Source organism: Ambystoma mexicanum, chromosome 1p, assembly GCF_040938575.1.
Source record: "Ambystoma mexicanum isolate Mex_15411 chromosome 1p, UKY_AmexF1_1, whole genome shotgun sequence".
Taxonomy (NCBI): Eukaryota; Metazoa; Chordata; class Amphibia; order Caudata; family Ambystomatidae; genus Ambystoma; species Ambystoma mexicanum.
This window is the reverse complement of record NC_090921.1, coordinates 6,261,836-6,283,997: the sequence shown is the minus strand read 5'-3', so window position 1 is coordinate 6,283,997 and position 22,162 is coordinate 6,261,836. Positions and strand designations below refer to the sequence as shown.

General features: G+C 50.0%; 3 non-coding genes across 3 annotated transcripts; all 3 read right to left on the bottom strand.

The window, feature by feature from the left end:
• Nucleotides 1-4,895: 4,895 nt before the first annotated feature.
• On the bottom strand, nucleotides 4,896-4,967 carry TRNAC-GCA (transfer RNA cysteine (anticodon GCA)). Its single transcript has one exon. It is a non-coding gene; the product is annotated as a tRNA-Cys (tRNA).
• A 6,822-nt stretch (nucleotides 4,968-11,789) lies between these two features.
• TRNAC-GCA (transfer RNA cysteine (anticodon GCA)) lies at nucleotides 11,790-11,861 on the bottom strand. The gene has a single exon. It is a non-coding gene; the product is annotated as a tRNA-Cys (tRNA).
• A 6,822-nt stretch (nucleotides 11,862-18,683) lies between these two features.
• TRNAC-GCA (transfer RNA cysteine (anticodon GCA)) lies at nucleotides 18,684-18,755 on the bottom strand. The gene has a single exon. It is a non-coding gene; the product is annotated as a tRNA-Cys (tRNA).
• Between the last annotated feature and the right edge of the window lie 3,407 nt (nucleotides 18,756-22,162).

The following is a 22,162-nucleotide window of genomic DNA, read 5'->3' as shown; positions in this document are numbered from 1 at the left end:
CCGGACCGTAGCCCAACCAGTCCACGAGGTATTGGAGCCGACCTCTGTGCAGACGGGAACCCAAAATGGCACTGACCTCAAAGACATCGGGTGTGGAGACTGAAACAGGAGCAGGTGGAGTATGGACCCGGGTAGGGGCAAGGTATGGTTTAAGGAGGGAAGTATGAAAAACCGGGTGTATACGCCAAGCAGATGGAATAGCAAGGCGCAAGGCTACAGGGTTCAGGACTTTAGCAATTCTGTAGGGGCCGACAAAGCGGGGCAGAAGTTTGCGACAGCCAGGGATGTGTACATGGCGAGTTGACAACCAAACACGGTCCCCTACATGATACACAGGTGCTACTGCTCGTTTCCTGTCTGCCTTCTTCTTCATAGCTGTCTGTGCCTCACGGAGATGGATCATGGTTTGGGCATGAACCTCAGTTAGATCGCGGGCACAAGCAGTAGCAGCAGGGGTGGCAGAAGGAAAGTCCGGAAGTAGAAGGGTGCGTGGGTGTTGGCCATACATGGAATAGAAAGGAGAAAAGCCGGTGGCCGAGTGCCATGCATTATTGTAGGCAAATTCAGCGAGATGGAGCAGATCGAACCAGGAGTCTTGATACTGAAGGGTCAGGCAGCGCAAAAACTGTTCTAGAGCCTGATTCACCCTTTCCGTCTGTCCATTACTTTCCGGGTGATAGGCCGAGGAGAAGCGGGCATCAATACCCAGGAGCTTGGTCAGAGAACGCCAAAAACAGGACGTGAATTGTGCTCCACGGTCTGATATGATGACTTGTGGGAGGCCGAAAAGACAAAAGACAGACCTAAAAAACAAACGGGCCAAGGTCGGGGCTGATGGCACGCCAGTGCAGGGAATGAAACGGGCCATTTTAGTATAAGAATCAACGATGACCCAGATGGTATCATACCCCTGTCTGCGGGGTAAGTCTGTGATAAGGTCCATAGAGACCGTGTGCCATGGTTTGGGGGGAATGGGTAGAGGTTGGAGCAAACCTAAAGGACGTCCCCTGCGTGATTTACATTGGGCACAGATCGTACAGGTGTTTACATAGTTCGCTACATCCCTTCCCATTGACGGCCACCAACACCAACGTCGTAATAACTCCAAGGTACGTTGTTGCCCTGGATGTCCGTTGATGGCAGCATCATGAGACCAGGCAAGTGCCTGATTGCATACATCGCTAGTGGGGAGGAATAATTTCCCTTGAATGAATGGCAGTCCCTCCTGAAGTGTAATGTCCCATTCAGTGAGTATGTGCCGGTGTTGGCAGGTCCAATCTTTAATCGTGGTAAGCATGGTTGGGGTCGGTGTACATAGGCAGATGACATGGCCCTTTCCCAATAATGTGTCCGGAAATGTGGAAAGCAATACTCCCCCAGGAGAACGTGAAAGTGCATCCGCTTTACCATGAGCGAATGCTGGCCTATGCTTTACCACAAAATCGAATGCGGCGAAGAATAAATGCCAACGCACCTGCCTACTGTTCACACATTTCAGAGAGGCAAGATCCTGCAGGTTTTTATGATCTGTGTACACCACCGTTTGATGCTTTGCCCCCATTAGATGGTGACACCAGGTTTGAAGTGCATCCTTAATGGCTAACAGTTCCTTTTCTGTTACGGTATAATGGGACTCGGCTGTCGAGAATTTCCGTGAATGATAAGCTATAGGATGCAAAAGCCCAGTAGCAGAACAAGGTTGAGAAAGTATGGCACCTAACGCGAAAGAGGAGGCATCCGCCTCTACAACAAACGGAATCTCCGGGTAAGGGTGTTGTAGCACAGGGGCAGAAACAAACCTGGACTTGAGTGCCTCTAAGGCCCCTTGGTGGTCAGGTGTCCAGATGAAGGGGACATGAGGGCTGGTGAGGGCGGTCAGGGGAGAAACGATGGCAGAAAAGCCGGCGATGAATCGCCTGTAAAAGTTGGCAAAGCCGAGAAACAATTGGAGTTGTTTGAGTTTGACGGGGGTAGGCCACTCCGTGATTGCACGCACTTTTGTCTGATTCATGGTCAACCCACCGGGTGTAATGTGAAAACCCAGGAACTCTACTTCTTGAGAATGAAACAAACACTTTTCGGGTTTGGCGAACAAGGCGTTTCTTTTGAGGCGAGAGAGGACTTCTCTTACATGCCCGATATGGTCATCCAGAGAGGATGAGAAGATCAAGATATCATCTAAATAGACCACCACGAATACATCAAGAATGTCAGATAATACATCATTGATGAAGCGTTGGAATGTGGCAGGAGCGTTACAGAGCCCAAAGGGCATCACGGTGTACTCAAACAACCCCTGTCGAGAACAAAAGGCCGTTTTCCACTCGTCCCCACGCCGCATGCGGATCAGATTGTACGCCCCTCTCAAGTCCAAACTTGGTAAAGATAGAAGCGGCCGTTAACTTATCTAACAGCGTAGAAATGAGTGGAATAGGATACCTGTTTTTGATGGTGATGGCATTCAACCGTCTATAGTCCACGCACGGGCGTAGATCACCTTCCTTCTTTGGCACAAAGAAAATGGGGCTAGCAGCTGGGGAACAGGAGGGACAGATATGACCTAGACGCAGAGCCTGCTGTATGTAATCCTTCAGGGCTTGTTCCTCGGAAGGTGACAACGAGTAGATCCTCCCCTTTGGTATGGGGGCATCTGGAATGAGATCAATAGGACAATTGTAGGCCCTATGCGGGGGCAAACCCTCCGTGGATGCCTTATCGAAAACCATGTGGAAATCTTGGTATTCAACAGGGATGCTAACCGAGATGGCCCCTATGGTATGTAATGTGGTAGCCTCTGCTGTGTCATCAGTGAGTCGGGAGGAGGCCATGGCGCCAAGAATTGTGGCAGGAGAAACAAGGGAGTCTGGTTCTATCAGGCAAAAATGTTGACATAACTCTGACTCAAACGATACATGTCCTGTTCCCCAATTGATCAAAGGGTTATGTCGCCTCAACCAGGGGATACCTACAACGATACCGAACTGCGGTGTAGTGATGAGATCGAATGACAGGGTCTCTTTATGTGTGCCTTGTATTACCACCTCAAGAGGGGCCGTTTGATGTCTGATCGGGCCAGAAGTCAGGGACGTGCCATTGACTGCTTGTACGGGCTCAGGATGCTCCTTTTTGATTAAGTTAAGACTATGGGCTAAAGCGATGTCCATGAAGCAGCCAGTGGCCCCTGAATCGATCACAGGATAGACAGTGTGTGTGATCTCCCTGGTTGGTTTTAATAAGGCCTGCACTACTATGGGTCTGATTGGACCAAAGGCGGGTTCAGTGGGGGTCAATGAAGGGCTCGCTGGTGCCCCCTCTCTCATGGGCAAGCCTTCTGAAAAAACGGAGTCTTGTTTCTGGGACGTCGAGGGCATTCTTTCACATAGTGCCCGTTGAGTCCGCAATAAAAGCAGGTGTTATCTGTCCTCCGACGTTCCCTTTCAGTCGGTGTTATTGGACTGCGGATCCCGCCTATTTGCATGGGTTCGGGACTGGTAGATGGAGGTGCCGGGGAAGAGTAACTAGCAAATGTCGCTTCTGCCTTCTGCTCGGATCTGCGGGCGTCTAACTGCAGTGTGAGATCAACTAGATCCGAAAAAACAGAAGTCAGAGCAGGAACCACCGACAGAGCATCTTTCATGGCATTGGACAAGCCCCGGTAGAAAACGATCGCCTTTTTTTCCTCTGGCCAGGAAGTTTCTGCGGCCAATTGGTTAAAACGGGTGATATATTCTATCAATGTTTGCCTACCCTGTGTGAGATCAAGTAATTCCAGGTCCCGTGCCTGGGCCTTGTAACGGGTATTGAATACCTTTGCCATTTCTGCGACCAGCAGATCGAAATCGTATAAGGCAGGGTGATCGTTTTCCAACAATGGATTTGCCCAAGTGGCAGCTACCCCGGACAAATGAGACAGAAGGAAAGCGGCCTTAGTGACAGAGTCGGGAAAAGCTTGAGGTTTGCATAAGAAATGTAATTTACACTGATTTATGAAGGTGCGATATTTCCGGGGTTCACCCTGGAAGCGTTCTGGAGCAGCAAGAGGGGGAGTCAACGGGAGCAACACTGGAGTGGGAACGGGGGCTGAAGTCGGGGCAGGCTGGGCTGGAGAGGCAGGACCGGGTTCGTCATCATCATCGGGCAAGGGAAAACGTGTACTCTGGAGGGCATCAAGGCGGTGGTGAATGGCAGTCGTGGCAGTGGCCATGTCGGTCCTAAGGGCCTCTAGGGCCTGCATTAACGCGGTCACAGGGTCCCCGGCGGAGGGATTCATAGTCTGAATGAACCGGGAAGGCTTCACAGTCTGTTACAAAGTTGCCGGTCGTGCAGATATGAATATCTCCATCCCCTAGTACCACACAGGCGATTATATGTGCTACAAGTGTCGCCTCCCCCCTACCGCCGCGTCCTACCAGTGAGTTGGGAAAGTAGGAACACCTGTGCTTTCAGTTTCCAAATGTATAGCTTAAACGAGACTGTGGGCACTGACGCTACTCTTTTAAGGCATGCATATGAATGGCACTGCTGGTAGTGCAGTGCTCACGATCAGAGAACCACATCTGAGACTGGATTCTTTGTAATTTGAGTGATGAGTCCTAAAGAAGAAATCTGCATAGGTAGCACAGCAGGTTAAGTGACCTTTGCAGCGATGTTTTTATGTGTTAAGAGCTCCGTGTAAATACTGACTTCAGAGCTAAAAACAAAAACATGGATGTGATGTGTTCTTCTTTCGAGTTTTCAACCGTAGAGATATTTCAATTTAGAAAATTTAAGAAAGTATTTTAAAGTTCCACATTTCAGAGCAGCGACTGTTCACGGATGTCAGCTTTGCACAGAAAAGAAAGGCAATTCTTAATGAACTGAGAAAGTAAGTTTTAGAATAATAAATGATAAAAAGAAGGGGACACCCGGATTTGAACCGGGGACCTCTTGATCTGCAGTCAAATGCTCTACCACTGAGCTATATCCCCAGATGACAGAGGTGGGCCTCTGCTTTTTCTTAACCATTGTTTGTGCATGAAGTCAGCACAGGAGATTGTGCAAGAAAGGGCAGCAGCACGAGTGTGAGAGTGACCAGAGAGATTCTTTCCCTCCTGATGGTTTTGCACTCTACTGACCAGGGAGAGGGGGCTTTGGTTGTTTGTTTATTCAATTTGTAGAGCGCACCTGACCCGAAGGTAGCAGGGCGCAGCAAGGAAATGCAAAGCTTACAAAGTTACAGAATGGTAAACAGTATACATTGACAAATGAGATACACAAAGTTAGAGCTCAGAATGTGTCGTTACAACATTTTAGCCAAATTATTTACATTGGGTTGTCGATAGTAAAGGGTAGAGAAGGGGAAAGAGGCAAGAGGTGCTATATAGGTCTATTAGGAAATGTGAGCGTAAGGAGACACGCGCTATGGGGCACTCAATATAAGGTGGGGAACAGCAGCTGTATTACTTTCTTTTCCTTCCACCATGTCCCGCTTCCTTTCCCAGTCCCTTCTCCCCCTACCCACTCGTTTGGTTTGTCCCTCTGTGATGTCACTTCCCCCCAGGGGCCCCTGTCCCATAAAGGCGCAACAGAAGGCAAATGTGTTATGTTGGTTGGCGGTATAGTGCCATTACCTCCACGTCCCGCTTCCTTGTCTCAGTACTTACCTTTGAGAGGATCTCCCTCTGCCCAGAGCCCTTTCTAAGCTCTTCTTTGTTGGCTCTGCCCCTTCTCTGGAGGTATAACCGGCCCTTATGCAGGAGGCCTCAGTTTTTCTTCGTACCACCTGGAACATGATGAGCTTCCTGGCCATGCACAGCACAAAGGGTTAAGGTTGGTAGCCCTTTGTTACAAAGTTGCCGGTCGTGCAGATATGAATACCTCCGCCCCCAAGTACCACACAGGCGATTATATGAACACTGCCTGTGCAATCCTTGAGGCCACAGGTGTGGTAGTTCGTCGAGTCTGGAGTCAGGAACTGCCGGAAGGACCCTTTGAGCGCTGTAAGGCAAGGAGGGATTAGTACAAGGCGAAATGCAATTTTACAGAGTATCTAGGAATAGAAACTAAACGTTCTTACCTATGTGTACTGTATGTGTACTGTAGGACCACCCGGAAAGGAAGGAGAGTGATTGGACCTGAGCTCGGGTTCGGATAGGTTTCCACAACCTCTGGTATGATGATGGTAAGCACTGGAGTTTGAAGTGCTTGATCAGGCGAACGCCTAGTGAGAGGTCATAGGCCCAGGTTCCAAAAATCGTGGTTCGTGGAGAAAATCCGTTAATCAGGCTGTGGTCGAGTAAACCAAGAGTTCCAGAGCTAATCAAGGCAAGTTCAGGGTTCAGAGAAAGCAATCCTTTAGGCAGACCGCTGTCGAGTGACCAAAAGTTCCTGGTAAATTCGAAGCGTAGCAATGTCCAAGAGAAAGACCGGCTGTGAAGCAAGGTTTCGGTGTTTCTGAATGCATTTAAACCATTGGAGAAAATCACGTGATGCTCAACAAGGAAACGTTGAGGCGTGGGGGTCGTCACGTGATACCGATTGCGTTTGGTCTCCTCACGTGACGATCAGGTCCACACGAGCAACGGTGATTGCGGCCAAATGGGAACCTCCAATTACATTGCCAACGGAGAGAAGGGCGATAGACACCAAGCCTGCCATGGACCCCCCTGACATGACGAGTGCAATGGTGCTGCCTTGTCTGCGCACCCAGAGGTAAGCATCGGGGGCTACGTAATGTGGGTGTGTCGAAACGTGAGTCTGTGGGAAACATAGGAGTTCGTAAGGTAGAGGACGTGGAAGATGTAACAGAGTCCCCCCTCAAAGGCCCACGACCTTGTGGGCAGGAGGGATGGTCCTTATGGAAGCGCGCAACAAGAAGCGGGGCCTGGACGCCCCGAGATGGAACCCAAGAGCGCTCCTCCGGACCGTAGCCCAACCAGTCCACGAGGTATTGGAGCCGACCTCTGTGCAGACGGGAACCCAAAATGGCACTGACCTCAAAGACATCGGGTGTGGAGACTGAAACAGGAGCAGGTGGAGTATGGACCCGGGTAGGGGCAAGGTATGGTTTAAGGAGGGAAGTATGAAAAACCGGGTGTATACGCCAAGCAGATGGAATAGCAAGGCGCAAGGCTACAGGGTTCAGGACTTTAGCAATTCTGTAGGGGCCGACAAAGCGGGGCAGAAGTTTGCGACAGCCAGGGATGTGTACATGGCGAGTTGACAACCAAACACGGTCCCCTACATGATACACAGGTGCTACTGCTCGTTTCCTGTCTGCCTTCTTCTTCATAGCTGTCTGTGCCTCACGGAGATGGATCATGGTTTGGGCATGAACCTCAGTTAGATCGCGGGCACAAGCAGTAGCAGCAGGGGTGGCAGAAGGAAAGTCCGGAAGTAGAAGGGTGCGTGGATGTTGGCCATACATGGAATAGAAAGGAGAAAAGCCGGTGGCCGAGTGCCATGCATTATTGTAGGCAAATTCAGCGAGATGGAGCAGATCGAACCAGGAGTCTTGATACTGAAGGGTCAGGCAGCGCAAAAACTGTTCTAGAGCCTGATTCACCCTTTCCGTCTGTCCATTATTTTCCGGGTGATAGGCCGAGGAGAAGCGGGCATCAATACCCAGGAGCTTGGTCAGAGAACGCCAAAAACAGGACGTGAATTGTGCTCCACGGTCTGATATGATGACTTGTGGGAGGCCGAAAAGACAAAAGACAGACCTAAAAAACAAACGGGCCAAGGTCGGGGCTGATGGCACGCCAGTGCAGGGAATGAAACGGGCCATTTTAGTATAAGAATCAACGATGACCCAGATGGTATCATACCCCTGTCTGCGGGGTAAGTCTGTGATAAGGTCCATAGAGACCGTGTGCCATGGTTTGGGGGGAATGGGTAGAGGTTGGAGCAAACCCAAAGGACGACCCCTGCGTGATTTACATTGGGCACAGATCGCACAGGTGTTTACATAGTTCGCTACATCCCTTCCCATTGACGGCCACCAGCACCAACGTCGTAATAACTCCAAGGTACGTTGTTGCCCTGGATGTCCGTTGATGGCAGCATCATGAGACCAGGCAAGTGCCTGATTGCATACATCGCTAATGGGGAGGAATAATTTCCCTTGAATGAATGGCAGTCCCTCCTGAAGTGTAATGTCCCATTCAGTGAGTATGTGCCGGTGTTGGCAGGTCCAATCTTTAATCGTGGTAAGCATGGTTGGGGTCGGTGTACATAGGCAGATGACATGGCCCTTTCCCAATAATGTGTCCGGAAATGTGGAAAGCAATACTCCCCCAGGAGAACGTGAAAGTGCATCCGCTTTACCATGAGCGAATGCTGGCCTATGCTTTACCACAAAATCGAATGCGGCGAAGAATAAATGCCAACGCACCTGCCTACTGTTCACACATTTCAGAGAGGCAAGATCCTGCAGGTTTTTATGATCTGTGTACACCACCGTTTGATGCTTTGCCCCCATTAGATGGTGACGCCAGGTTTGAAGTGCATCCTTAATGGCTAACAGTTCCTTTTCTGTTACGGTATAATGGGACTCGGCTGTCGAGAATTTCCGTGAATGATAAGCTATAGGATGCAAAAGCCCAGTAGCAGAACAAGGTTGAGAAAGTATGGCACCTAACGCGAAAGAGGAGGCATCCGCCTCTACAACAAACGGAATCTCCGGGTAAGGGTGTTGTAGCACAGGGGCAGAAACAAACCTGGACTTGAGTGCCTCTAAGGCCCCTTGGTGGTCAGGTGTCCAGATGAAGGGGACATGAGGGCTGGTGAGGGCGGTCAGGGGAGAAACGATGGCAGAAAAGCCGGCGATGAATCGCCTGTAAAAGTTGGCAAAGCCGAGAAACGATTGGAGTTGTTTGAGTTTGACGGGGGTAGGCCACTCCGTGATTGCACGCACTTTTGTCTGATTCATGGTCAACCCACCAGGTGTAATGTGAAAACCCAGGAACTCTACTTCTTGAGAATGAAACAAACACTTTTCGGGTTTGGCGAACAAGGCGTTTCTTTTGAGGCGAGAGAGGACTTCTCTTACATGCCCGATATGGTCATCCAGAGAGGATGAGAAGATCAAGATATCATCTAAATAGACCACAACGAATACATCAAGAATGTCAGATAATACATCATTGATGAAGCGTTGGAATGTGGCAGGAGCGTTACAGAGCCCAAAGGGCATCACGGTGTACTCAAACAACCCCTGTCGAGAACAAAAGGCCGTTTTCCACTCGTCCCCACGCCGCATGCGGATCAGATTGTACGCCCCTCTCAAGTCCAAACTTGGTAAAGATAGAAGCGGCCGTTAACTTATCTAACAGCGTAGAAATGAGTGGAATAGGATACCTGTTTTTGATGGTGATGGCATTCAACCGTCTATAGTCCACGCACGGGCGTAGATCACCTTCCTTCTTTGGCACAAAGAAAATGGGGCTAGCAGCTGGGGAACAGGAGGGACAGATATGACCTAGACGCAGAGCCTGCTGTATGTAATCCTTCAGGGCTTGTTCCTCGGAAGGTGACAACGAGTAGATCCTCCCCTTTGGTATGGGGGCATCTGGAATGAGATCAATAGGACAATTGTAGGCCCTATGCGGGGGCAAACCCTCCGTGGATGCCTTATCGAAAACCATGTGGAAATCTTGGTATTCAACAGGGATGCTAACCGAGATGGCCCCTACGGTATGTAATGTGGTAGCCTCTGCTGTGTCATCAGTGAGTCGGGAGGAGGCCATGGCGCCAAGAATTGTGGCAGGAGAAACAAGGGAGTCTGGTTCTATCAGGCAAAAATGTTGACATAACTCTGACTCAAACGATACATGTCCCGTTCCCCAATTGATCACAGGGTTATGTCGCCTCAACCAGGGGATACCTACAACGATACCGAACTGCGGTGTAGTGATGAGATCGAATGACAGGGTCTCTTTATGTGTGCCTTGTATTACCACCTCAAGAGGGGCCGTTTGATGTCTGATCGGGCCAGAAGTCAGGGACGTGCCATTGACTGCTTGTACGGGCTCAGGATGCTCCTTTTTGATTAAGTTAAGACTATGGGCTAAAGCGATGTCCATGAAGCAGCCAGTGGCCCCTGAATCGATCACAGGATAGACAGTGTGTGTGATCTCCCTGGTTGGTTTTAATAAGGCCTGCACTACTATGGGTCTGATTGGACCAAAGGCGGGTTCAGTGGGGGTCAATGAAGGGCTCGCTGGTGCCCCCTCTCTCATGGGCGAGCCTTCTGAAAAAACGGAGTCTTGTTTCTGGGACGTCGAGGGCATTCTTTCACATAGTGCCCGTTGAGTCCGCAATAAAAGCAGGTGTTATCTGTCCTCCGACGTTCCCTTTCAGTCGGTGTTATTGGACTGCGGATCCCGCCTATTTGCATGGGTTCGGGACTGGTAGATGGAGGTGCCGGGGAAGAGTAACTAGCAAATGTCGCTTCTGCCTTCTGCTCGGATCTGCGGGCGTCTAACTGCAGTGTGAGATCAACTAGATCCGAAAAAACAGAAGTCAGAGCAGGAACCACCGACAGAGCATCTTTCATGGCATTGGACAAGCCCCGGTAGAAAACGATCGCCTTTTTTTCCTCTGGCCAGGAAGTTTCTGCGGCCAATTGGTTAAAACGGGTGATATATTCTATCAATGTTTGCCTACCCTGTGTGAGATCAAGTAATTCCAGGTCCCGTGCCTGGGCCTTGTAACGGGTATTGAATACCTTTGCCATTTCTGCGACCAGCAGATCGAAATCGTATAAGGCAGGGTGATCGTTTTCCAACAATGGATTTGCCCAAGTGGCAGCTACCCCGGACAAATGAGACAGAAGGAAAGCGGCCTTAGTGACAGAGTCGGGAAAAGCTTGAGGTTTGCATAAGAAATGTAATTTACACTGATTTATGAAGGTGCGATATTTCCGGGGTTCACCCTGGAAGCGTTCTGGAGCAGCAAGAGGGGGAGTCAACGGGAGCAACACTGGAGTGGGAACGGGGGCTGAAGTCGGGGCAGGCTGGGCTGGAGAGGCAGGACCGGGTTCGTCATCATCACCGGGCAAGGGAAAACGTGTACTCTGGAGGGCATCAAGGCGGTGGTGAATGGCAGTCGTGGCAGTGGCCATGTCGGTCCTAAGGGCCTCTAGGGCCTGCATTAACGCGGTCACAGGGTCCCCGGCGGAGGGATTCATAGTCTGAACGAACCGGGAAGGCTTCACAGTCTGTTACAAAGTTGCCGGTCGTGCAGATATGAATATCTCCGTCCCCTAGTACCACACAGGCGATTATATGTGCTACAAGTGTCGCCTCCCCCCTACCGCCGCGTCCTACCAGTGAGTTGGGAAAGTATGAACACCTGTGCTTTCAATTTCCAAATGTATAGCTTAAACGAGACTGTGGGCACTGACGCTACTCTTTTAAGGCATGCATATGAATGGCACTGCTGGTAGTGCAGTGCTCACGATCAGAGAACCACATCTGAGACTGGATTCTTTGTAATTTGAGTGATGAGTCCTAAAGAAGAAATCTGCATAGGTAGCACAGCAGGTTAAGTGACCTTTGCAGCGATGTTATGTGTTAAGAGCTCCGTGTAAATACTGACTTCAGAGCTAAAAACAAAAACATGGATGTGATGTGTTCTTCTTTCGAGTTTTCAACCGTAGAGATATTTCAATTTAGAAAATTTAAGAAAGTATTTTAAAGTTCCACATTTCAGAGCAGCGACTGTTCACGGATGTCAGCTTTGCACAGAAAAGAAAGGCAATTCTTAATGAACTGAGAAAGTAAGTTTTAGAATAATAAATGATAAAAAGAAGGGGACACCCGGATTTGAACCGGGGACCTCTTGATCTGCAGTCAAATGCTCTACCACTGAGCTATATCCCCAGATGACAGAGGTGGGCCTCTGCTTTTTCTTAACCATTGTTTGTGCATGAAGTCAGCATAGGAGATTGTGCAAGAAAGGGCAGCAGCACGAGTATGAGAGTGACCAGAGAGATGCTTTCCCTCCTGATGGTTTTGCACTCTACTGACCAGGGAGAGGGGGCTTTGGTTGTTTGTTTATTCAATTTGTAGAGCGCACCTGACCCGAAGGTAGCAGGGCGCAGCAAGGAAATGCAAAGCTTACAAAGTTACAGAATGGTAAACAGTATACATTGACAAATGAGATACACAAAGTTAGAGCTCAGAATGTGTCGTTACAACATTTTAGCCAAATTATTTACATTGGGTTGTCGATAGTAAAGGGTAGAGAAGGGGAAAGAGGCAAGAGGTGCTATATAGGTCTATTAGGAAATGTGAGCGTAAGGAGACACGCGCTATGGGGCACTCAATATAAGGTGGGGAACAGCAGCTGTATTACTTTCTTTTCCTTCCACCATGTCCCGCTTCCTTTCCCAGTCCCTTCTCCCCCTACCCACTCGTTTGGTTTGTCCCTCTGTGATGTCACTTCCCCCCAGGGGCCCCTGTCCCATAAAGGCGCAACAGAAGGCAAATGTGTTATGTTGGTTGGCGGTATAGTGCCATTACCTCCACGTCCCGCTTCCTTGTCTCAGTACTTACCTTTGAGAGGATCTCCCTCTGCCCAGAGCCCTTTCTAAGCTCTTCTTTGTTGGCTCTGCCCCTTCTCTGGAGGTATAACCGGCCCTTATGCAGGAGGCCTCAGTTTTTCTTCGTACCACCTGGAACATGATGAGCTTCCTGGCCATGCACAGCACAAAGGGTTAAGGTTGGTAGCCCTTTGTTACAAAGTTGCCGGTCGTGCAGATATGAATACCTCCGCCCCCAAGTACCACACAGGCGATTATATGAACACTGCCTGTGCAATCCTTGAGGCCACAGGTGTGGTAGTTCGTCGAGTCTGGAGTCAGGAACTGCCGGAAGGACCCTTTGAGCGCTGTAAGGCAAGGAGGGATTAGTACAAGGCGAAATGCAATTTTACAGAGTATCTAGGAATAGAAACTAAACGTTCTTACCTATGTGTACTGTATGTGTACTGTAGGACCACCCGGAAAGGAAGGAGAGTGATTGGACCTGAGCTCGGGTTCGGATAGGTTTCCACAACCTCTGGTATGATGTTCGTAAGCACTGGAGTTTGAAGTGCTTGATCAGGCGAACGCCTAGTGAGAGGTCATAGGCCCAGGTTCCAAAAATCGTGGTTTGTGGAGAAAATCCGTTAATCAGGCCGTGGTCGAGTAAACCAAGAGTTCCAGAGCTAATCAAGGCAAGTTCAGGGTTCAGAGAAAGCAATCCTTTAGGCAGACCGCTGTCGAGTGACCAAAAGTTCCTGGTAAATTCGAAGCGTAGCAATGTCCAAGAGAAAGACCGGCTGTGAAGCAAGGTTTCGGTGTTTCTGAATGCATTTAAACCATTGGAGAAAATCACGTGATGCTCAACAAGGAAACGTTGAGGCGTGGGGGTCGTCACGTGATACCGATTGCGTTTGGTCTCCTCACGTGACGATCAGGTCCACACGAGCAACGGTGATTGCGGCCAAATGGGAACCTCCAATTACATTGCCAACGGAGAGAAGGGCGATAGACACCAAGCCTGCCATGGACCCCCCTGACATGACGAGTGCAATGGTGCCGCCTTGTCTGCGCACCCAGAGGTAAGCATCGGGGGCTACGTAATGTGGGTGTGTCGAAACGTGAGTCTGTGGGAAACATAGGAGTTCGTAAGGTAGAGGACGTGGAAGATGTAACAGAGTCCCCCCTCAAAGGCCCACGACCTTGTGGGCAGGAGGGATGGTCCTTATGGAAGCGCGCAACAAGAAGCGGGGCCTGGACGCCCCGAGATGGAACCCAAGAGCGCTCCTCCGGACCGTAGCCCAACCAGTCCACGAGGTATTGGAGCCGACCTCTGTGCAGACGGGAACCCAAAATGGCACTGACCTCAAAGACATCGGGTGTGGAGACTGAAACAGGAGCAGGTGGAATATGGACCCGGGTAGGGGCAAGGTATGGTTTAAGGAGGGAAGTATGAAAAACCGGGTGTATACGCCAAGCAGATGGAATAGCAAGGCGCAAGGCTACAGGGCTCAGGACTTTAGCAATTCTGTAGGGGCCGACAAAGCGGGGCAGAAGTTTGCGACAGCCAGGGATGTGTACATGGCGAGTTGACAACCAAACACGGTCCCCTACATGATACACAGGTGCTACTGCTCGTTTCCTGTCTGCCTTCTTCTTCATAGCTGTCTGTGCCTCACGGAGATGGATCATGGTTTGGGCATGAACCTCAGTTAGATCGCGGGCACAAGCAGTAGCAGCAGGGGTGGCAGAAGGAAAGTCCGGAAGTAGAAGGGTGCGTGGATGTTGGCCATACATGGAATAGAAAGGAGAAAAGCCGGTGGCCGAGTGCCATGCATTATTGTAGGCAAATTCAGCGAGATGGAGCAGATCGAACCAGGAGTCTTGATACTGAAGGGTCAGGCAGCGCAAAAACTGTTCTAGAGCCTGATTCACCCTTTCCGTCTGTCCATTACTTTCCGGGTGATAGGCCGAGGAGAAGCGGGCATCAATACCCAGGAGCTTGGTCAGAGAACGCCAAAAACAGGACGTGAATTGTGCTCCACGGTCTGATATGATGACTTGTGGGAGGCCGAAAAGACAAAAGACAGACCTAAAAAACAAACGGGCCAAGGTCGGGGCTGATGGCACGCCAGTGCAGGGAATGAAACGGGCCATTTTAGTATAAGAATCAACGATGACCCAGATGGTATCATACCCCTGTCTGCGGGGTAAGTCTGTGATAAGGTCCATAGAGACCGTGTGCCATGGTTTGGGGGGAATGGGTAGAGGTTGGAGCAAACCCAAAGGACGACCCCTGCGTGATTTACATTGGGCACAGATCGCACAGGTGTTTACATAGTTCGCTACATCCCTTCCCATTGACGGCCACCAACACCAACGTCGTAATAACTCCAAGGTACGTTGTTGCCCTGGATGTCCGTTGATGGCAGCATCATGAGACCAGGCAAGTGCCTGATTGCATACATCGCTAGTGGGGAGGAATAATTTCCCTTGAATGAATGGCAGTCCCTCCTGAAGTGTAATGTCCCATTCAGTGAGTATGTGCCGGTGTTGGCAGGTCCAATCTTTAATCGTGGTAAGCATGGTTGGGGTCGGTGTACATAGGCAGATGACATGGCCCTTTCCCAATAATGTGTCCGGAAATGTGGAAAGCAATACTCCCCCAGGAGAACGTGAAAGTGCATCCGCTTTACCATGAGCGAATGCTGGCCTATGCTTTACCACAAAATCGAATGCGGCGAAGAATAAATGCCAACGCACCTGCCTACTGTTCACACATTTCAGAGAGGCAAGATCCTGCAGGTTTTTATGATCTGTGTACACCACCGTTTGATGCTTTGCCCCCATTAGATGGTGACGCCAGGTTTGAAGTGCATCCTTAATGGCTAACAGTTCCTTTTCTGTTACGGTATAATGGGACTCGGCTGTCGAGAATTTCCGTGAATGATAAGCTATAGGATGCAAAAGCCCAGTAGCAGAACAAGGTTGAGAAAGTATGGCACCTAACGCGAAAGAGGATGCATCCGCCTCTACAACAAACGGAATCTCCGGGTAAGGGTGTTGTAGCACAGGGGCAGAAACAAACCTGGACTTGAGTGCCTCTAAGGCCCCTTGGTGGTCAGGTGTCCAGATGAAGGGGACATGAGGGCTGGTGAGGGCGGTCAGGGGAGAAACGATGGCAGAAAAGCCGGCGATGAATCGCCTGTAAAAGTTGGCAAAGCCGAGAAACGATTGGAGTTGTTTGAGTTTGACGGGGGTAGGCCACTCCGTGATTGCACGCACTTTTGTCTGATTCATGGTCAACCCACCGGGTGTAAAGTGAAAACCCAGGAACTCTACTTCTTGAGAATGAAACAAACACTTTTCGGGTTTGGCGAACAAGGCGTTTCTTTTGAGGCGAGAGAGGACTTCTCTTACATGCCCGATATGGTCATCCAGAGAGGATGAGAAGATCAAGATATCATCTAAATAGACCACCACGAATACATCAAGAATGTCAGATAATACATCATTGATGAAGCGTTGGAATGTGGCAGGAGCGTTACAGAGCCCAAAGGGCATCACGGTGTACTCAAACAACCCCTGTCGAGAACAAAAGGCCGTTTTCCACTCGTCCCCACGCCGCATGCGGATCAGATTGTACGCCCCTCTCAAGTCCAAACTTGGTAAAGATAGAAGCGGCCGTTAACTTATCTAACAGCGTAGAAATGAGTGGAATAGGATACCTGTTTTTGATGGTGATGGCATTCAACCGTCTATAGTCCACGCACGGGCGTAGATCACCTTCCTTCTTTGGCACAAAGAAAATGGGGCTAGCAGCTGGGGAACAGGAGGGACAGATATGACCTAGACGCAGAGCCTGCTGTATGTAATCCTTCAGGGCTTGTTCCTCGGAAGGTGACAACGAGTAGATCCTCCCCTTTGGTATGGGGGCATCTGGAATGAGATCAATAGGACAATTGTAGGCCCTATGCGGGGGCAAACCCTCCGTGGATGCCTTATCGAAAACCATGTGGAAATCTTGGTATTCAACAGGGATGCTAACCGAGATGGCCCCTACGGTATGTAATGTGGTAGCCTCTGCTGTGTCATCAGTGAGTCGGGAGGAGGCCATGGCGCCAAGAATTGTGGCAGGAGAAACAAGGGAGTCTGGTTCTATCAGGCAAAAATGTTGACATAACTCTGACTCAAACGATACATGTCCCGTTCCCCAATTGATCACAGGGTTATGTCGCCTCAACCAGGGGATACCTACAACGATACCGAACTGCGGTGTAGTGATGAGATCGAATGACAGGGTCTCTTTATGTGTGCCTTGTATTACCACCTCAAGAGGGGCCGTTTGATGTCTGATCGGGCCAGAAGTCAGGGACGTGCCATTGACTGCTTGTACGGGCTCAGGATGCTCCTTTTTGATTAAGTTAAGACTATGGGCTAAAGCGATGTCCATGAAGCAGCCAGTGGCCCCTGAATCGATCACAGGATAGACAGTGTGTGTGATCTCCCTGGTTGGTTTTAATAAGGCCTGCACTACTATGGGTCTGATTGGACCAAAGGCGGGTTCAGTGGGGGTCAATGAAGGGCTCGCTGGTGCCCCCTCTCTCATGGGCGAGCCTTCTGAAAAAACGGAGTCTTGTTTCTGGGACGTCGAGGGCATTCTTTCACATAGTGCCCGTTGAGTCCGCAATAAAAGCAGGTGTTATCTGTCCTCCGACGTTCCCTTTCAGTCGGTGTTATTGGACTGCGGATCCCGCCTATTTGCATGGGTTCGGGACTGGTAGATGGAGGTGCCGGGGAAGAGTAACTAGCAAATGTCGCTTCTGCCTTCTGCTCGGATCTGCGGGCGTCTAACTGCAGTGTGAGATCAACTAGATCCGAAAAAACAGAAGTCAGAGCAGGAACCACCGACAGAGCATCTTTCATGGCATTGGACAAGCCCCGGTAGAAAACGATCGCCTTTTTTTCCTCTGGCCAGGAAGTTTCTGCGGCCAATTGGTTAAAACGGGTGATATATTCTATCAATGTTTGCCTACCCTGTGTGAGATCAAGTAATTCCAGGTCCCGTGCCTGGGCCTTGTAACGGGTATTGAATACCTTTGCCATTTCTGCGACCAGCAGATCGAAATCGTATAAGGCAGGGTGATCGTTTTCCAACAATGGATTTGCCCAAGTGGCAGCTACCCCGGACAAATGAGACAGAAGGAAAGCGGCCTTAGTGACAGAGTCGGGAAAAGCTTGAGGTTTGCATAAGAAATGTAATTTACACTGATTTATGAAGGTGCGATATTTCCGGGGTTCACCCTGGAAGCGTTCTGGAGCAGCAAGAGGGGGAGTCAACGGGAGCAACACTGGAGTGGGAACGGGGGCTGAAGTCGGGGCAGGCTGGGCTGGAGAGGCAGGACCGGGTTCGTCATCATCACCGGGCAAGGGAAAACGTGTACTCTGGAGGGCATCAAGGCGGTGGTGAATGGCAGTCGTGGCAGTGGCCATGTCGGTCCTAAGGGCCTCTAGGGCCTGCATTAACGCGGTCACAGGGTCCCCGGCGGAGGGATTCATAGTCTGAACGAACCGGGAAGGCTTCACAGTCTGTTACAAAGTTGCCGGTCGTGCAGATATGAATATCTCCGTCCCCTAGTACCACACAGGCGATTATATGTGCTACAAGTGTCGCCTCCCCCCTACCGCCGCGTCCTACCAGTGAGTTGGGAAAGTAGGAACACCTGTGCTTTCAGTTTCCAAATGTATAGCTTAAACGAGACTGTGGGCACTGACGCTACTCTTTTAAGGCATGCATATGAATGGCACTGCTGGTAGTGCAGTGCTCACGATCAGAGAACCACATCTGAGACTGGATTCTTTGTAATTTGAGTGATGAGTCCTAAAGAAGAAATCTGCATAGGTAGCACAGCAGGTTAAGTGACCTTTGCAGCGATGTTATGTGTTAAGAGCTCCGTGTAAATACTGACTTCAGAGCTAAAAACAAAAACATGGATGTGATGTGTTCTTCTTTCGAGTTTTCAACCGTAGAGATATTTCAATTTAGAAAATTTAAGAAAGTATTTTAAAGTTCCACATTTCAGAGCAGCGACTGTTCACGGATGTCAGCTTTGCACAGAAAAGAAAGGCAATTCTTAATGAACTGAGAAAGTAAGTTTTAGAATAATAAATGATAAAAAGAAGGGGACACCCGGATTTGAACCGGGGACCTCTTGATCTGCAGTCAAATGCTCTACCACTGAGCTATATCCCCAGATGACAGAGGTGGGCCTCTGCTTTTTCTTAACCATTGTTTGTGCATGAAGTCAGCACAGGAGATTGTGCAAGAAAGGGCAGCAGCACGAGTATGAGAGTGACCAGAGAGATGCTTTCCCTCCTGATGGTTTTGCACTCTACTGACCAGGGAGAGGGGGCTTTGGTTGTTTGTTTATTCAATTTGTAGAGCGCACCTGACCCGAAGGTAGCAGGGCGCAGCAAGGAAATGCAAAGCTTACAAAGTTACAGAATGGTAAACAGTATACATTGACAAATGAGATACACAAAGTTAGAGCTCAGAATGTGTCGTTACAACATTTTAGCCAAATTATTTACATTGGGTTGTCGATAGTAAAGGGTAGAGAAGGGGAAAGAGGCAAGAGGTGCTATATAGGTCTATTAGGAAATGTGAGCGTAAGGAGACACGCGCTATGGGGCACTCAATATAAGGTGAGGAACAGCAGATGTATTACTTTCTTTTCCTTCCACCATGTCCCGCTTCCTTTCCCAGTCCCTTCTCCCCCTACCCACTCGTTTGGTTTGTCCCTCTGTGATGTCACTTCCCCCCAGGGGCCCCTGTCCCATAAAGGCGCAACAGAAGGCAAATGTGTTATGTTGGTTGGCGGTATAGTGCCATTACCTCCACATCCCGCTTCCTTGTCTCAGTACTTACCTTTGAGAGGATCTCCCTCTGCCCAGAGCCCTTTCTAAGCTCTTCTTTGTTGGCTCTGCCCCTTCTCTGGAGGTATAACCGGCCCTTATGCAGGAGGCCTCAGTTTTTCTTCGTACCACCTGGAACATGATGAGCTTCCTGGCCATGCACAGCACAAAGGGTTAAGGTTGGTAGCCCTTTGTTACAAAGTTGCCGGTCGTGCAGATATGAATACCTCCGCCCCCAAGTACCACACAGGCGATTATATGAACACTGCCTGTGCAATCCTTGAGGCCACAGGTGTGGTAGTTCGTCGAGTCTGGAGTCAGGAACTGCCGGAAGGACCCTTTGAGCGCTGTAAGGCAAGGAGGGATTAGTACAAGGCGAAATGCAATTTTACAGAGTATCTAGGAATAGAAACTAAACGTTCTTACCTATGTGTACTGTATGTGTACTGTAGGACCACCCGGAAAGGAAGGAGAGTGATTGGACCTGAGCTCGGGTTCGGATAGGTTTCCACAACCTCTGGTATGATGATGGTAAGCACTGGAGTTTGAAGTGCTTGATCAGGCGAACGCCTAGTGAGAGGTCATAGGCCCAGGTTCCAAAAATCGTGGTTCGTGGAGAAAATCCGTTAATCAGGCCGTGGTCGAGTAAACCAAGAGTTCCAGAGCTAATCAAGGCAAGTTCAGGGTTCAGAGAAAGCAATCCTTTAGGCAGACCGCTGTCGAGTGACCAAAAGTTCCTGGTAAATTCGAAGCGTAGCAATGTCCAAGAGAAAGACCGGCTGTGAAGCAACGTTTCGGTGTTTCTGAATGCATTTAAACCATTGGAGAAAATCACGTGATGCTCAACAAGGAAACGTTGAGGCGTGGGGGTCGTCACGTGATACCGATTGCGTTTGGTCTCCTCACGTGACGATCAGGTCCACACGAGCAACGGTGATTGCGGCCAAATGGGAACCTCCAATTACATTGCCAACGGAGAGAAGGGCGATAGACACCAAGCCTGCCATGGACCCCCCTGACATGACGAGTGCAATGGTGCCGCCTTGTCTGCGCACCCAGAGGTAAGCATCGGGGGCTACGTAATGTGGGTGTGTCGAAACGTGAGTCTGTGGGAAACATAGGAGTTCGTAAGGTAGAGGACGTGGAAGATGTAACAGAGTCCCCCCTCAAAGGCCCACGACCTTGTGGGCAGGAGGGATGGTCCTTATGGAAGCGCGCAACAAGAAGCGGGGCCTGGACGCCCCGAGATGGAACCCAAGAGCGCTCCTCCGGACCGTAGCCCAACCAGTCCACGAGGTATTGGAGCCGACCTCTGTGCAGACGGGAACCCAAAATGGCACTGACCTCAAAGACATCGGGTGTGGAGACTGAAACAGGAGCAGGTGGAGTATGGACCCGGGTAGGGGCAAGGTATGGTTTAAGGAGGGAAGTATGAAAAACCGGGTGTATACGCCAAGCAGATGGAATAGCAAGGCGCAAGGCTACAGGGTTCAGGACTTTAGCAATTCTGTAGGGGCCGACAAAGCGGGGCAGAAGTTTGCGACAGCCAGGGATGTGTACATGGCGAGTTGACAACCAAACACGGTCCCCTACATGATACACAGGTGCTACTGCTCGTTTCCTGTCTGCCTTCTTCTTCATAGCTGTCTGTGCCTCACGGAGATGGATCATGGTTTGGGCATGAACCTCAGTTAGATCGCGGGCACAAGCAGTAGCAGCAGGGGTGGCAGAAGGAAAGTCCGGAAGTAGAAGGGTGCGTGGATGTTGGCCATACATGGAATAGAAAGGAGAAAAGCCGGTGGCCGAGTGCCATGCATTATTGTAGGCAAATTCAGCGAGATGGAGCAGATCGAACCAGGAGTCTTGATACTGAAGGGTCAGGCAGCGTAAAAACTGTTCTAGAGCCTGATTCACCCTTTCCGTCTGTCCATTACTTTCCGGGTGATAGGCCGAGGAGAAGCGGGCATCAATACCCAGGAGCTTGGTCAGAGAACGCCAAAAACAGGACGTGAATTGTGCTCCACGGTCTGATATGATGACTTGTGGGAGGCCGAAAAGACAAAAGACAGACCTAAAAAACAAACGGGCCAAGGTCGGGGCTGATGGCACGCCAGTGCAGGGAATGAAACGGGCCATTTTAGTATAAGAATCAACGATGACCCAGATGGTATCATACCCCTGTCTGCGGGGTAAGTCTGTGATAAGGTCCATAGAGACCGTGTGCCATGGTTTGGGGGGAATGGGTAGAGGTTGGAGCAAACCCAAAGGACGTCCCCTGCGTGATTTACATTGGGCACAGATCGCACAGGTGTTTACATAGTTCGCTACATCCCTTCCCATTGACGGCCACCAACACCAACGTCGTAATAACTCCAAGGTACGTTGTTGCCCTGGATGTCCGTTGATGGCAGCATCATGAGACCAGGCAAGTGCCTGATTGCATACATCGCTAGTGGGGAGGAATAATTTCCCTTGAATGAATGGCAGTCCCTCCTGAAGTGTAATGTCCCATTCAGTGAGTATGTGCCGGTGTTGGCAGGTCCAATCTTTAATCGTGGTAAGCATGGTTGGGGTCGGTGTACATAGGCAGATGACATGGCCCTTTCCCAATAATGTGTCCGGAAATGTGGAAAGCAATACTCCCCCAGGAGAACGTGAAAGTGCATCCGCTTTACCATGAGCGAATGCTGGCCTATGCTTTACCACAAAATCGAATGCGGCGAAGAATAAATGCCAACGCACCTG